The following is a 15,093-nucleotide window of genomic DNA, read 5'->3' on the forward strand; positions in this document are numbered from 1 at the left end:
AAAAACAAAACTACAAATTTTCACGAAAATCTGAGAACCACTATATCGGTTTGGCATGGAATGGCTGTATATTTATCTTCTGTTTTTGAGTTTTTGTTTTGTAAATTTAACAGGATGTGAGTCTTCGTTCAATAATCCTACGTGACTTGACTAGACCTATGCGACTTGATTCCAATCTTCCCACAAGTGTGATATTTTTTTCAAAGAAGGCTAGCTTTTTGACTTCAATTTAATATGACGAACAGCTAAATCGGTTCAGTAGTTCAAATGTTAGGAGTTTTTGCAAGAAGTAATTTTTGGATAAAAAAAAAAAGATTTTTCGAACCACTGGTTAACTTTGAAAAACCATATCGAAAACCGTCTAGAGGCGAATGAACTGAAAAGTTTAAACCCTCTTAGAGCCAAAAAGAAGAAGAAGAAGATATCGAAAACGAAAAACAGCCTCTCTGATATCGTGATATGTAAATATGAAAAATATGGCGCCCTCTAGTCCAAAGCCTCAAAACTAATTAAAAATTAAATGACTCAAAAATACAATTATCATAGTTTTATAGAGCAGAAAGAGCTCTATCGAATGAAAACTTACCCTTTGCCAAACAGCGAACAAAGATTTTTATTTATATAGACAGCATTTTTATTTATATAGATAGAAGACGATGTAGGAGTGCGTTTTATCACAATAAAATCCATTTCCATCTTCGGACGAAGATCAATTTCGTTAGCGCAAGCATCAAATGGACTAACAACGCTTGTCAATATGTAATTGTAGAACATATGCGAATTGAATTTTTCGAAATTTTCCATTTTCCTTCAGAGTTTTCCGAAAATTTTCAATTGTCATATTTTGTTGAAATATGTGTATTATTTTTATGGGATCCCCTCTAAATTTCAGAAGAAGGAGGGATGTTATACTATCACAGAAACATTTCTCGTACCCAAAAATACTCAAATCTCAAATTTGGCTCCATTTGCTCGATTAGTTCTCGAGTAATGCAGAAATTTGTGTTTCATTTGTATGGCAGCTCCCCCTTCAGAGAGGGGGGAGGGGTCTCGCACTATCATAAGAACCTTCCCCGACCCAAAAAACCCCTACACACCAATTTTCATGTCGATCAGTTCGGTAGTTTCCGAGTCCATAAGAATCAGACAGACAGACAGAAATCCATTTTTATACATATAGATTGTAAAAATATAGTTTGAGTCCGGAATTTCATTTCATCCTTGTGTTGCAAGTATGAAAAATCTCTAGTTTCGTAGTAGTACAAGTAGCGTACGAAAAAAATTGATTCGAAAAATTGTACGGCTTCACAGTCAAACACCATCTGGCATCTCTGGCCGGAACACGCTCAACATGCCTATTTCACTCTCTGATGTGTTGGCAATCTGTGCCGTCCTGAGAACACTCCTGGCGGGACATTAAGTATCCTCGGCCAATCAAATTCAGAGATGGTGAATGGCGAAGCCGAGACGAACAGGGAAATAGCGGAAAAGTTTATTGATGGAAATTTGTTGACGATGGGGTCATTATCAGAAGCTCGGTTTCGTGGAAAGAAAAGTTGGTTGTTTGGTGAAGACCCATTCGACGCGGCCAAAGTTCCATCCATTCGGCTCCAATCTTTCAATAGAGCGAGCAAGCATCGCTTACCTTCGAGACGCTCGATGAAATTTTGATGACATTGCCAAACATAGGGTAGGTTTGTAAGCCACACGACGATTGTCAATATTGTCTAGCTGATGGTCAAAGCCACGGCAATGATTTCAGACACTGATTGTTCGCTATTTATCTTCATTATTCCCAGGTTTGAATAACTTATATCGCCGCAGATCGACAGTGACAGTGACAGTTTCCGGCTTCGTAGCGGTTGATTGAGCCCCAGGATCAACAAATAGCGATTCCACGCTCGAGAATTCCGCCACTGATCGAAGGGGTGTGGATGAATGGACGCAGTGAATGTTAATTCAAGTTATAAATCAGCATCGCCGCCGCCCGAGTTCGGGTCTGTATCTTCACTTCTACAAACAGATATTTGTTTTCGATCTTTCATTCAAAGACCGGCCCCCTCGAGAGCGGAATAATAGCATTTCATTTTCCCATCACCAGCCTCCCACACCTTCTTGTATGATAAAGTGTGAAGCATTTAGCCGAAAATTGCCTCCGGGAGAAGAACGCAAAAAAAAAACTCGGCAAAAAATTGCCTCTTGCCATCCTCCCAGGATCGAGGATATTCTGCGCCAGACAGACAACGGGCTTTGTTGGGGCCGTTGAATGGCATGTTGGATTATTGTTTTCATTCCGCCCGTTTCGCCTACGATTATGCTGATAATGCTGGGAAACTGCGTATGCTCTGTAGAGCATCGAGACATAATGTGTGAGGAGGGGTGGGAGGGCGAGTCAAATTTTCGGCTAACAATATTATGGTTGCGGATTAAGTGCATAAAAAAGCGAACACATACGCAAACAGGCGCTAAGCCAATAGGTGGTGGCGTAATGGGAGGGAATCCCCGAAAGAACGGGAAGATTATCTGCGTTCGGTTCGCCGATTTCTCGCGTAATCACAAGATTCTTTTGCCGTATGCTGAGTTTAATAGAGTGTAATGAATTCGAAGGTATTCATGCTTTGGTTAGTAACATTATATAAAATCGATGATGACAAATTTCCTCTAGGCGAAGAAATTTTTTGACAGAATTGCGATGTTAATAATATACTTCCGGGTACGGAATTCAATTAGTCACGTTGTCATTCAATCGAGGAGTATTCACATCGGTAATCTAAGTTTGAAACACAGCCATATTGCTTCCTTTATTCATGGATGTTTTTATTACTCTTCACCGATTTGCAGAATTCAATATTCATATATGCATATGAGTGATCGGATTTTACAATTCGATCGAAATCGACTTTTACACTCTTAAATTCGTTCGCCTTGTCGCGAAACAATGGTCAAAATAAGTCATCCGTATTTGTGGTTCAATTTACTCTCTATCTGATCGGCATAATTCCGGAAATAATTCTAAATTGTTGAAATTTGAATGAAAATTATTATTCGATTTCGTTTGGATGCTAAATTTGTTTTGAATGTATTTGAATGCTAAATTTTGCGTGTTTATTCCACCCGAAAAACCATTACTATTTTTGCTTCATAGAAATGGAACATGGAGACCAATGTTGTTTACGTCGAATTGCGTGGCAAGGTTGTCACATTTGCTCAACTCGATTGGACTTGAGCTTGAACAGAATGCAAAATTGCGCTTTTTTCATTCAACAGAATACAACCAACAATATGTGGGGACGAATACGATCGAACTTCATTTTGTGTTTGAACACACGCGCAATGTCATGACAATGCATTGCGCTTTGGCCTGGCTATAACTAAAGCTGTGTCGGCGTTGCTCATGATAGTGTCTCGCAAGTGAATGTATTATTCCTCGCACCACTTTTGTTGATAGTTGATAGTAAGAATTGCAGTCTTTCAATCTCTACCTTCTCGTATATGTCGACCATAAATTGTTGGCACAGCTTACGATATCTTGAATTGGCGTTTCTTGACCATGTCAAATCACCATATGATAAACATAAAAATCCTTCGAGCACGCCCTCTGTTTGTTTCGTCACATGTTCATAAATATTAAATCAAAATGAGAAATGATGTTCATAATGAATTAAGTATCTGTGACGGGGTCTCGTTGGTCTAATGTTTATGCAAGAGATTTTTCGTTAAAGAAACCCTTCTGACTTGCACTGTAGTCACGCGTATTCTTGAGCTTGCCACTTCAAAATACATTCAAGGCGTATTGTTCGTCATAGAAATCTCAACTATTTACTAATAAAAATGACGCAAGTAGTACTACGTTGAGAAGTCAAACCTTGGGAACGTTAGTGCCATTGAAGAAGAACATAGCGAGGGTCGTATGAACGGTGTGTGTCAACGGTGAATTCCAGATTATTGTTTTCTTCGCATTAAATTTCTCGTGTCACCGTGCTATCATGATTCCAGCAGCGCTTGTGCTTTGGATCTACACACGTGCTCTCCAGCTGATGTTTTATCAGGGTTGATGGCAATAGCGTGATTGTCATTTTGTAATCCGAGCAAATGTGATTTGAAGAATTTCGATAACTCATTGTGCTCATTCAAAAAGGCTTCCAGCTCGTCGGAGATGCTCCCTGCTTTAGATGAATTGATGTTACTTGTGTATTTGTAGATGGATGTTCAATGAAGCGGGCGTTACGCCATCAGTCATTGAACAACTTAAATAAATTCGTTCTGTTGAAAAAACGAACAACGGTTAAATTATTTGAATATTTTTGACACAAAAATGATAAAATCGCAATTAAAAATAGGGAATTGGGGTCAAAATTTAAGGTTATATGTATGGTATGAAGTCAAATTTTTGAAAAAAAATATCCAGATCTTTTTTTCTGCATAGAGCCACCCTATTCGGTATTAAATGTATGATTATCGGTATCCTACCGGTATCATGTATAGTTTACAATCTATTCTCATACCTACCAAGTATTTTGAGTATAATTTCATCAAAATCGGTCGAGCCGTTTCGGACGAGTTCGGTAACAAACACCGTGACACGAGATTTTTATATATATAGATATATATAAAAAATGGATTTCTGTCTGTCTGTGTGTCTGATTCTTATGGACTCGGAGACCACTGAACCGATCGACATGAAAATTAGTATGTAGGGATTTTTGGGGCCGGGGAAGGTTTTCAGGTATGGTATGCATATGTATATTTCGCAATGAAAATCATCACTTAAATCAATTTTAGAGACCAGAACGATAACATACAAACTCTCTTGAAATATATTCGTTATTTGTATCAACCAAGATATTCTCTAGAAATAAACTATATGGCAGAACAACGTTTGCCGGGTCAGCTAGTATATATATATATATATATATATATATATATATATATATATATATATATATATATATATATATATATATATATATATATATATATATATATATATATATATATATATATATATATATATATATATATACATATATAGTTCGAGACCCCTCCCCCCTCTTCAAAGGGGGAGCTAGCTGCCATACAAATGAAACACAAATTTGTGCATAACTCGAAAACTAATCAAGCTCATTTCAAATCCAAATGTTCATAACGTCGGCCATGAATAGAAATGAATATATCGAATTGTATGCTGTGTTGCATTCTCTAAGCGTGCTAGATCCTGTTGCCCTGGATTTCGAGGCTCTATTGAATGTTACTTGTTCGTTGTCCAAATAAATTTATCAACACTTGACAGATGAAGCATATTCGTGAAGCATTGCTTCAAACGATTCGATCCACTCGTAGAGCTCAAATGTGTCGAAAATCACAATCCCGTTATCAATTTACGGCTGGAGCAGTCGCGAAATATATCAATCCTTCAGAAAAACATCGATCAAAGGCTTCAAATCGGCAAAATGTCATGAAACAGTCCGCTTGAACACCGTTTCAATTATTCAAATCGCGCCACCGAGAAACGCAACCAAACGCAATATTATTTTTTCCACGGTCAATTTCCCAGCTTGCGATCCGCTAATAGTCGCCACATTCCACCAGCGTTCTCCTCCGGCTTTCCTCCCCTCGGTAGCACACGGTGGGAAAGTTTGATTTAACGGTGGACCAAACAATCACCCGATTGCAGCAGAAGCCGCCGCCGTTGATGAAATGAATATATGAACTCTTGATTGCACAGTTGGTGAACTATTTTTGATTAGATGAACTAGATTCCATCCCAGAAAGGGATGGCGCAGCTTGCAGCGTCCGCCGCGTCCTGATCGCGCCACCGCCCACTCGGGCCGGCAGAATAGTGTGCTGCAGCAAAATCTGTTTGAAGAGAGACAGAACTTCGTTGAGGTTTGTGAATAATTAAATTTCACTGCAGTTGGTCGGCCAAGCTGCAGCATTCCGCTGGCGCGCACAGAGATTGGTGGCGAATCTAAGATTCGTACCCTTTTTTTTTGGGTTTGAAATCAGAAGCAACTCGCTCGCAGCAGGAGTGCTGCGGCGCTGGTTTCCACATTTCCTTGTTATGAAGTTTTTCGGGGGGAAATTTTTGCTCACGGAATTGATGCAGAATGAGAAAACAAAACTTGGGAGTTCTCGATAGGCATCCTCGATCGTTGGTTTTCCATTCGGGTGAAAATTTTGTACCTCAAAACTACGAACAATGTTGTAAGGTTGTTCCGGAAGGCAATTTTATCCAACGCGGAGTTATCTGCGTTCCATTGTGCGTTTCACCCCGCATCTCGTGTTTAAGGAAGGGTCTTTGATGTTACTGCGAATGTTTCCTTATTTATCGCGTTTCAAAATGGAGCAAGTCTCGACGGGGCGCCTCTAAACGACAGATCAAAGATCAAAGCAATTGGCACCTGGGTGAGCATCTCTATGAACGAATAAAACAAGACGTGCAGCGGATGTTAATTCGTCTCCGCTTCTTCCCTCTCAGGAAGCGGAAAGAAGGTGACTGTTTCCAGCTGAAAAATATTACAAAACTTCCTAGTAATTGGAAAATCTGCAGGGAGCACGAATCGATAATTGGATTCTGGGGGCTAACCCAATTCGGTTCAGACGAAAAGTAAATATTTACCTTGAATTAGGATTTGCATGATTACGTACCTGAAAGGAAAGAGAAGCAGAAAAAAAGCTGAGGTTAGATGAATTATTCTGGGGGAATTATGATACATTTATTCAAACCCAACCACCCTAACACGGTAACGCACCTCCGAAATTAACTATGAATACCTACGCTCTGTTTTGTATCAATTTTCCATGGAAAGTCTTTCAACGGTGATGGGAAATAGTCCTATCTCTCACATCGCGTCTGCACACGTGCGTGTCTGGCATCAGATGCTTACCCGGATCAGCGGTTTCCTATTTTCGGAGAAATCCGAGCATTTTCAGGCCCCATTTCAGACCATTCGACTTTGATCTCTGTCTCCCGCCCAACATCATCCATAACCAAATCTCTTGAACCATTCAACTCCGATGGTTCCACACACTCTTCCTGGCGCCAGGCCACTTGTCACCGAGAGTGGTGCGCCACAAATCAATTGGAAATCAATTCACATTCCGTAGAGCTTCCGCGCGTAGGCTGATCACTCTACGGTCCCCGAAACAGCCGGAGAATCCCAGCAGCCGCCTTTCGGATAAAGGAACACGGTTTGTGACAAAGCGCGTAACCGGAAAACCACACCACGCTCCGCGTGTGGGCAGAGCCCCTGCTTCGCGGGTTCCGGTGGTGGCAGAGAGCGGTGCAAACAAACGTCCCATTCAATCAACATAAATCTGCCCGCTTCAAAACGCGAACCGGCAGCAATAAAAATAATTTATCGATTCGTTAAATCGAATAACATACACTCGGCAAGGGGCAACTCTGCTCCGCTGGTTTTAGGTGAAATGAAACAAAAACATTGGGATCGAGAGACAGAGACGAAATAAATACACACACACACACACATATATATTGGGACGGAAGAGTCAGAGACACACGGATGTGTACGGAAACAGACCAGGAGAAGAAACAAAAAATGGCGATGGAACCCGATACTACATCCGGCCCACGTTCTTTTTTCCTGGTGTACCAACCGAACCCAGATTTCGCAGGTCAGGGGAATGGGTGATGGATGCGGCCTCCGGGATGACGCGTCTCTCTGTGTGTGATAGATATTCAGCTCGCGTCACCTCGAAAGGACCGATTTGGATGCTCGGAGCCTTTGACAGCATGATATAATGGGGGACGGGAATGAGATTTCTCGAATCTCTGAATATAGGTTTTGGTAACTGACTTGAATGTGTAATTATCTCATTAATTAAAATTACTGTCACCCAAGTCGGCAGGGTACGACACGCTCCTGCGTGAAATTTTTGACTTCTCCGCACTGAGTGCAGGTGGGTGGGTTTGCGGATGCTGGGCTTGGTTTTATAACTTGTCAGTTCAGGTGAATGAATTGTGAAAAACGTGAAACAAATACAAATCGAACAGCTTTAGAAAAATAATTGGATGCATTGGCGAAGTAGAGCTTTTCAAATTAATTTTTCCTTGAGTATTGTAGCAATTGCTGTTTTATGAAACACTAGCTGACCCGGCAAACCTCGTCCCGCCCAAAATTTGGCACTATTTGCTTAATTCCTTCTCGATTTATGCAGAAATTTCTGTTTCATTTGTATGGGAGCCTTCTTCCCCTTAGAGAAGAGGTAGGTGTGTCAAATTACCATAGAAACATTAATTGCTCACTGAAACCACCATATGCCAAATTTGGTTAAATTTGCTTGATTAGTTCTCGAGTTATGCAACACCCTCTCCTCCTACCTCTTTTAGAAAGGGGGAGGAGTATCGAATCACCATAGAAACATTTCGTGCCCTCTAAAATCTTCACATTCCTAATGTGGTTCCGTTTGCTTAATTAATTCTTGAGTTGTGCAGAAATTCGTGCTTCATTTGTATGGCAGACACCTCCCCCCCATAGAGAGAGGGAGGAGTATCTATTCACCATAGAAACGTTTCGTGCCCCCTAAAATCTTCGCATGTCAAATATGGCTCTATTTGGTTGATTAGTTTCCAAATTATGCAGAGATTTGGTTCATTTGTACGGCAGCACCCCCCCCCCCCCCCTCGTGTTTCTGGGTCCAATATTCAAAATTAAAGAAAGCTGGTAGAGAGCATGCCAAAGCGCATGGAGCAGGTCCTGAAGGCGAAAGAAGTACTCATTTATTATTAAAATGCTTTTCTTTCAAATTAATTTATCTTTTCTGGAGCCAAAATGGACCCTACCGTCCCTACCCCGAAAGGGGTATCCAGCGATATGTTAGTTCGGCATTCTTGTCACCTAACCGGGCTCTAACATTTTGGCAAATTGTTTTGCTTCACTTGAGAGGTTTATGCCGCATTCCAGTGTATGGACCAATCCAACTCTTAAAAGCAAGGATGGTTCCAATCGTATCAACGAGCGCTCGTTACATTCTCTCATTTGATTCATTCAACGCACACAATAATATGCTTTAAATCGCTCATGAAACAGAAAACTGACGTGTCAACGAAAACACTGAATGAACACAGCGTGAGAGTCATCGTTTGGTATCTGTGCGCGTGTTCATCGATGCTCGCTCGTATCATTTTATGATTCGTTCAATAGTTTCTGCCGCCGCTTTACTTTCGTTTCCTGATCCGATTGGGTGCTCAGCCTCGGAGCTTTGGATCGAATCGCTTTGTGATAGAGTGGTGTCGCTCTCAAAAAAGAATTGAATCGCAAGGCAAAAATGCGATGCGATGAAAATATAACTTTTCGATGTGCTAATGCTCACAGGTGCGCACCTAACAGTTGTCGTCTAATAACTTTTAAAAGGAAAGCCAATAGGGTTCAGTTTTCTTACCAAATAGTAACTATATATAACCTTCAAAACGCAATTTATAAATACTTCGAGTTTTGCTTGTCCAATATTTATTATAATACAAATTGTCAAATGCGGACTTATCGGCACAAATTCGCAGCCTATGGGGCAAACGATCGCACTTATTGAAATAAACTTATATCAAAAATAAATGATTTATCATTAGTAGCGTGTGTAGGCACCATCTAAGACGGGATGGGTAGATGATTACTTGCTGGCTAGACTGATTTGTTGTAAATTTCTAAAAGGCATGCGATGCATCCTCATGAAGCTAGATCTCGTCCCTCTAGTTTTGTAACCTGGTTGTATCCACGCTGGACTTTGATGGCTTTTCGCAAAAACACCAAATCTTCGAAGAAATCGTTTTGTCCAATGGTCTGCAATGGATGATCAGTTTCTCAGACTGCTCACTCTCGACTAGAGATGAAACGGAATGTTGATTTTATTTTCACTCCGGATGATCAAATTTTCCGGATAATCGAATTATAAAAAAATTAAAAGGAAATCTCCCGGTAAACGTAAAATAACTATGATTTGCACTGACTTATTTGTATACTGCAGTATCTTATCCACAAATTGACTAGCACCCCATGAGGGAGGAGTATTGTTTTGAAATTCGAAAAAAAATCATTGCCTTTTTACAGCTCATGAACCGAAATATTATTCAAATGATCAAGTCCAAATACAAGCAAAAGCTTGGCATCCAGGAGCCAAGGAGAGTTCGATGAGATGGTTAACCGAATCAATATTAGGGATGCTATGTTTTGGGTGGCCGAGGCTTGGGACGAGCTACCGACTGATTGCATTGTGAAGTCAAGGAAAATGTTGATATCCCGTTGTTGACTGTAAAAGAACGCATGAACGCATTAACGGTGATTTTATGGTTTTCGGAAGACTCAACCTTTGGCGTCTTTACGACAATAGTAAGTCTGAATGAGCTAAAATGTTGTATAGTGTATTTGTTCGAGGTAATCAATACTTTTCAGGAAGTCCCATTCGTAAATTTGAGATGACCATTCTCACTGGAACTCTAATGCACATCGCTACTCATGAATTTATTTTGAAACCGAAATAAATAATAATTTGCAAGAAAAAAAATTAAATTAAATTAAATCTATTCTGCGATAATATCGTAACATATGAAGATGCTAAATAGACATCTTTTGAGAATCCAATAAATCAAAGGACTATCCAAGCGGATTCACAGATTTATCACTTATTTTGTATTCTTTGCAACAATCCTCCTACCCCAACTTTTACTTTTCTTTACTACATCCATGATTATTCGAAAGATCATATTATATATGATGCACTGTGGATAACCAAATTAAAACATACTAAACAGACCCTGCTCATCTGAACTACATCCATGTTTCATTAAATTATCATATTAGGTATGTTTAAATATTAAATCGATGTATTCATTTAAATTTGGAATTTCCAACGTATATAAATCTACTGCAGATAATCGAAACTAGTTGTATTGACCAACCCCTTTTACAGTTCTCTCCTCTATCTAGCTTCGTACAAATTTGTTCAAATAATCATATTTATAAAGTATATTAACAAATTATTCAAAATTTTCGATAAAAAAAAATCAAAACCAAAATACTCCGGATGATAGAGTCTAAAATTCCGGATAATCGAGTCCGACCTGTACTTACACTTCCTTAACTAATATTAAAATTATTTCAATATATCCCCAAAAAATCATAATTGTAACCTTTTCTGTTATTAAGTTCTTAACAGAAGAAAATCTGTTCAATATTCCTTGCAGAAAACGTGATATTCTATTAATATGTGTTCTTCATCTTCACTCAGTTTTTAAAGTCAATTAATTCATCCTCTTTGAAACAAAATTATTGATTGTCGGCCTGGGAGACCATTTGCGCGAGAGATTTAGGGTGAGAAACAGGTTAAAAACGTTTTGTTGGGAAAAGTAATGGATTCAATCTGGAACGTAACGTTATTTGATTGTGTGAAAAGTTCTTTCGGATTTACATTAGAACTTCATTTCTTTTCTGAAGAAACATTCCGCAAAAACTGAAATATGTATATTCGGAAGATTTTATTTTCCATCGATTGGTGAAACGCTATACTCCATGCGAAAACTGATAAATATTGACCATCCGGATAACAGAACAATTCTTGCTATCAATTTCATATCACATCTGTGTGTATATTCGCATGCATCAGACTTTTTTATTCGATGTTTTCTTCTTTACGTTAGCCGTGTGGTCCTGATTTTTTTTGTCGTTAACATTTACTTGCTGGCGGTTTTCCAATGTTCTTTATGCTGCCATTCTTCGAAAACAAACTACTGTACCACAAGCATTCACAAAACATAACATCTTTTATCGCATATACAATTAGCCCACATTAATCTAAAATATGTATTACACCTGATAAATTTTAAGAATAAGTAGGGGACATTCAAAAACAACTTTGTTCCCTGCTTATAAATTTTTGTACGGTATGCATCACAATATACAGACATTTGCTGCATTGACCCCTAAAACGCTTGCTGTCGGTATGATAATTGTTCAAATGAGTGCAATCACGGGAAAATTATCGCTTGGCGATCCATCTCTGTCTCATCCACACACAAATCCGATCGATGGAGAGTGAATCATTGGTCGACAGTGCTGCTGATCTTTCTACTTACGAGACAGAATGAACTTGTCTACCACATGTTTGGATTCGCTCACTCACTGAGTGGTATCGTATGATGCGAGACCAACACGTTGATTGAAAAAGCTGTTTTCACTTGCTGATAAAATTTGGTTGCTTTCGTCGATTCTCTCGTCAATCACCAACATTGCTTAAAAGTATTCAAAAATTTTCCCCGGGGCTGCCTCTAAGCCTTTTTTTATTCGTTTCAAGAGCGCTCGGTTGATCCACTACCGTTCTCTTTTGTCAATTTGGCTTAAAGCTTGAGATTCAGGTTCTTGTTAATCCATATACCGAGGGTTTAGCTACGTTCTCTTTAGGGAAAGCTTTTCAATTAATGAAAAACAGGGTATTACTTCTCGACGCTCAGACCGAACTGTCACACCACCTCGGTTCCTGTTCTTAGCCAAGGTTAGGCTATCAAGGCCTCTTTTGCATTGGCAAGTTCGAGCTTGAGGTCGATTGTTCTTAGGGTCAGCTCTTCCGGGGAAAGCATTTCAGTGCTCGAACGTAGGTTCTCCGCTCCGGGGTTGAGATGATACCTTTTTAACCCTAAATTAACGGGTACACCAAAATTAACGTTAGCAGAAAACAATTCATCTTCGGCAAAAAAAAAAAAGCTTTTTCGTGTACTGAAGAGGGAAATGAACAAATAAAAGCACCATTTTGAATAGCTTTAAAATGTTTATATGTATGGGAGCAGACATCTCTTTCTATCAGACTGAACGTCGACGTGGGATTGTACCCAAAAAAAAAAGTCCAAACAATGTCAAGCAGGGATCGAACCAAGGCCGGCTGGAATGCAAGGCTGTTTTACACGACCACGCAATCCACATAGCCACTGGTGCCTTTGCATGAATGCGTGATGCGTCATATTACACCTCATTATAAAATTAAGTTGGAAAGTGTTTTCTATGAGTAAAAAGGAGAACATAAACGTATATTTATATCTGTTTCAATCTGAGCTATTTATGCGGCAAAGTATGCGAAAAGCTTTAATGTGTGCCTATTTTCGCTCGCTCATATTGCTCTTCTATCGCTGTATCATATATATTATTTAAATGGTATACAAATGATATACCATACCAATGCAGAAGAATAGCACATTTTCTGTTTTTTTTTCAAACTCATTTGCCAAAATATTTGCAAAAAATAATTTTGGGTGTACTTATTGTGCACACAGGAAGATAATTTTCTCATTACGAGCGTATTTTCCAGTTGAATTTTGATCATCGAGAATCATTGATTATTACCTGATTCTATCAGCTGATATAAATATCTACAATTTTGCGATTCATTTCTAACGGTTTGTTAACTCATTCAATTTTGATAAATATTTTCTACTCAGTTACCGTTCGCTTTAGTCAGGAAATGATTCACTCTTTTAGTTATCATTTCATCTTCCATCTGTTGTCTTCACTCTCTTGATCTTCTCTTCTGCTTCTCTCTCTATCCTTTCCTCTATATATTCATCGCTGTAAGGTTTAACCTAATCTCTACTTCTATTGTAAATATCCTCTCCGCTCTCTCATTCCAGCGTTTATGTGAATGTGTACATGTTTCTTAATATAATCCCAAACAATTGTGTAAAGTATTTTCATGGTACATATTTTAACACATATAACTGAAAATAGTGAAACAACATAGATAAACATTACCAACATTACAAACTGTAACTATAGTTACCGATTCATTTATATTGAACTTCAAAAATATATTAGTGTCATTCTGCAAAACACTAAATAACTTGATTTTACAGCGTGAATACAGATCGCTACCGACCGAAAATGACCAATTCAAGTTTTACTTCCATGGAAAAAAAAGAATGGAATTGATCCGAAGACACGGTAAAGTGATATTATAGCATGACAACGCAACGGCGCACACCGTTGAAGTCATGCAATAAAAAAAATAACTGTAAAACGTTTTTGCACCCGCCTTATTCTTCCTACTTGATCCCGTCAGATTATTATCTTTTTGTTTCAATGAGACATGCACTTGCAGAGCAGCACTTCGCCGAATATGAAAATGTTGGAAAATGGGTTGGAAAATGGTTTTTGTTGAAACAAAATATGTCTTAATGGAAAGGAATCAACAATTCACCTGAGAGATGGGCGTAATGCGCAGAATCAAAAGAGGATTTCTTCGAAAAAAAATATTTGGAGATTCACCTGAATATAGTATGTTTTGTTTATTGAAACAAAAACTAAATATTTTAACTTAAACGACTGGTACACCAATCTATAGGCCATCCAATATTTAAAAACATTCAAATGGGCTGCTTTTAATTCTTCCTTTATTCGCTTTTGGAATGTTGATCTATCATTTTTCTTTTAACCAGTTCCGCATGAAGCTTAATGTTTAGATACTTGTCGAACACTACCCCGAGATGTTTGGCGTTTTCCTCTTCAGGGATGACTACCCCATTCGTGAAATTATGGTATTTTTCGAAAAGATTGTAGCACGCTTTTTCTGCTATCCCGTCTTAGGTTGCCTGAGTATATTGATAGTATGATATCCACATAGAAGAACTCCTTGGGATAAAATCAAAAATCGAAGTTATAACTACCTGGAACATCGTGCTCCCGTGGCCGAGCGGTTAGCATCAAACCTAACATACCGGGGGGTTCGGGATCGATTCCCGTTCTGGTAGGGGAAATTTTTGGTTAAAGAAATTTCCTCCGACTTTCATTGTGGTAACGCGTATTCTAGAGCTTGCCACTCAGAATGCAATTTCTCCCTTTATTTCTCTTTCTCTTTCTCTTTCTCTTTCTCTTTCTCTTTCTCTTTCTCTTTCTCTTTCTCTTTCTCTTTCTCTTTCTCTTTCTCTTTCTCTTTCTCTTTCTCTTTCTTTCTCTTTCTCTTTCTCTTTCTCTTTCTCTTTCTCTCTTTCTCTTTCTCTTTCTCTTTCTCTTTCTCTTTCTCTTTCTCTTCTCTTTCTCTTTCTCTTTCCTCTTTCCTCTCTTCTCTTTCTCTTTCTCTTTCTCTTTCTCTTTCTCTTTC

At 38.8% G+C, this 15,093-nt stretch overlaps 1 protein-coding gene across 4 annotated transcripts in view; it reads right to left on the reverse strand.

The window, feature by feature from the left end:
• LOC129762166 (uncharacterized) overlaps positions 1 to 15,093 on the reverse strand; it is a 709,571-nt gene that overhangs the window by 619,340 nt on the left and 75,138 nt on the right. For 2 of the 4 annotated variants that reach the window (XM_055760173.1, XM_055760175.1), the window contains exon 2: positions 6,620 to 6,648. The exons of the other annotated variants lie outside the window; for them this stretch is intronic. The gene's annotated coding sequence lies outside the window, so the exon portion shown is untranslated. The remainder of the gene's footprint in view (positions 1 to 6,619; positions 6,649 to 15,093) is intronic. 4 annotated transcript variants of the gene reach the window in all.

Source organism: Toxorhynchites rutilus, chromosome 1 (genome assembly GCF_029784135.1).
Source record: "Toxorhynchites rutilus septentrionalis strain SRP chromosome 1, ASM2978413v1, whole genome shotgun sequence".
In the NCBI taxonomy this organism is placed as follows: Eukaryota; Metazoa; Arthropoda; class Insecta; order Diptera; family Culicidae; genus Toxorhynchites; species Toxorhynchites rutilus.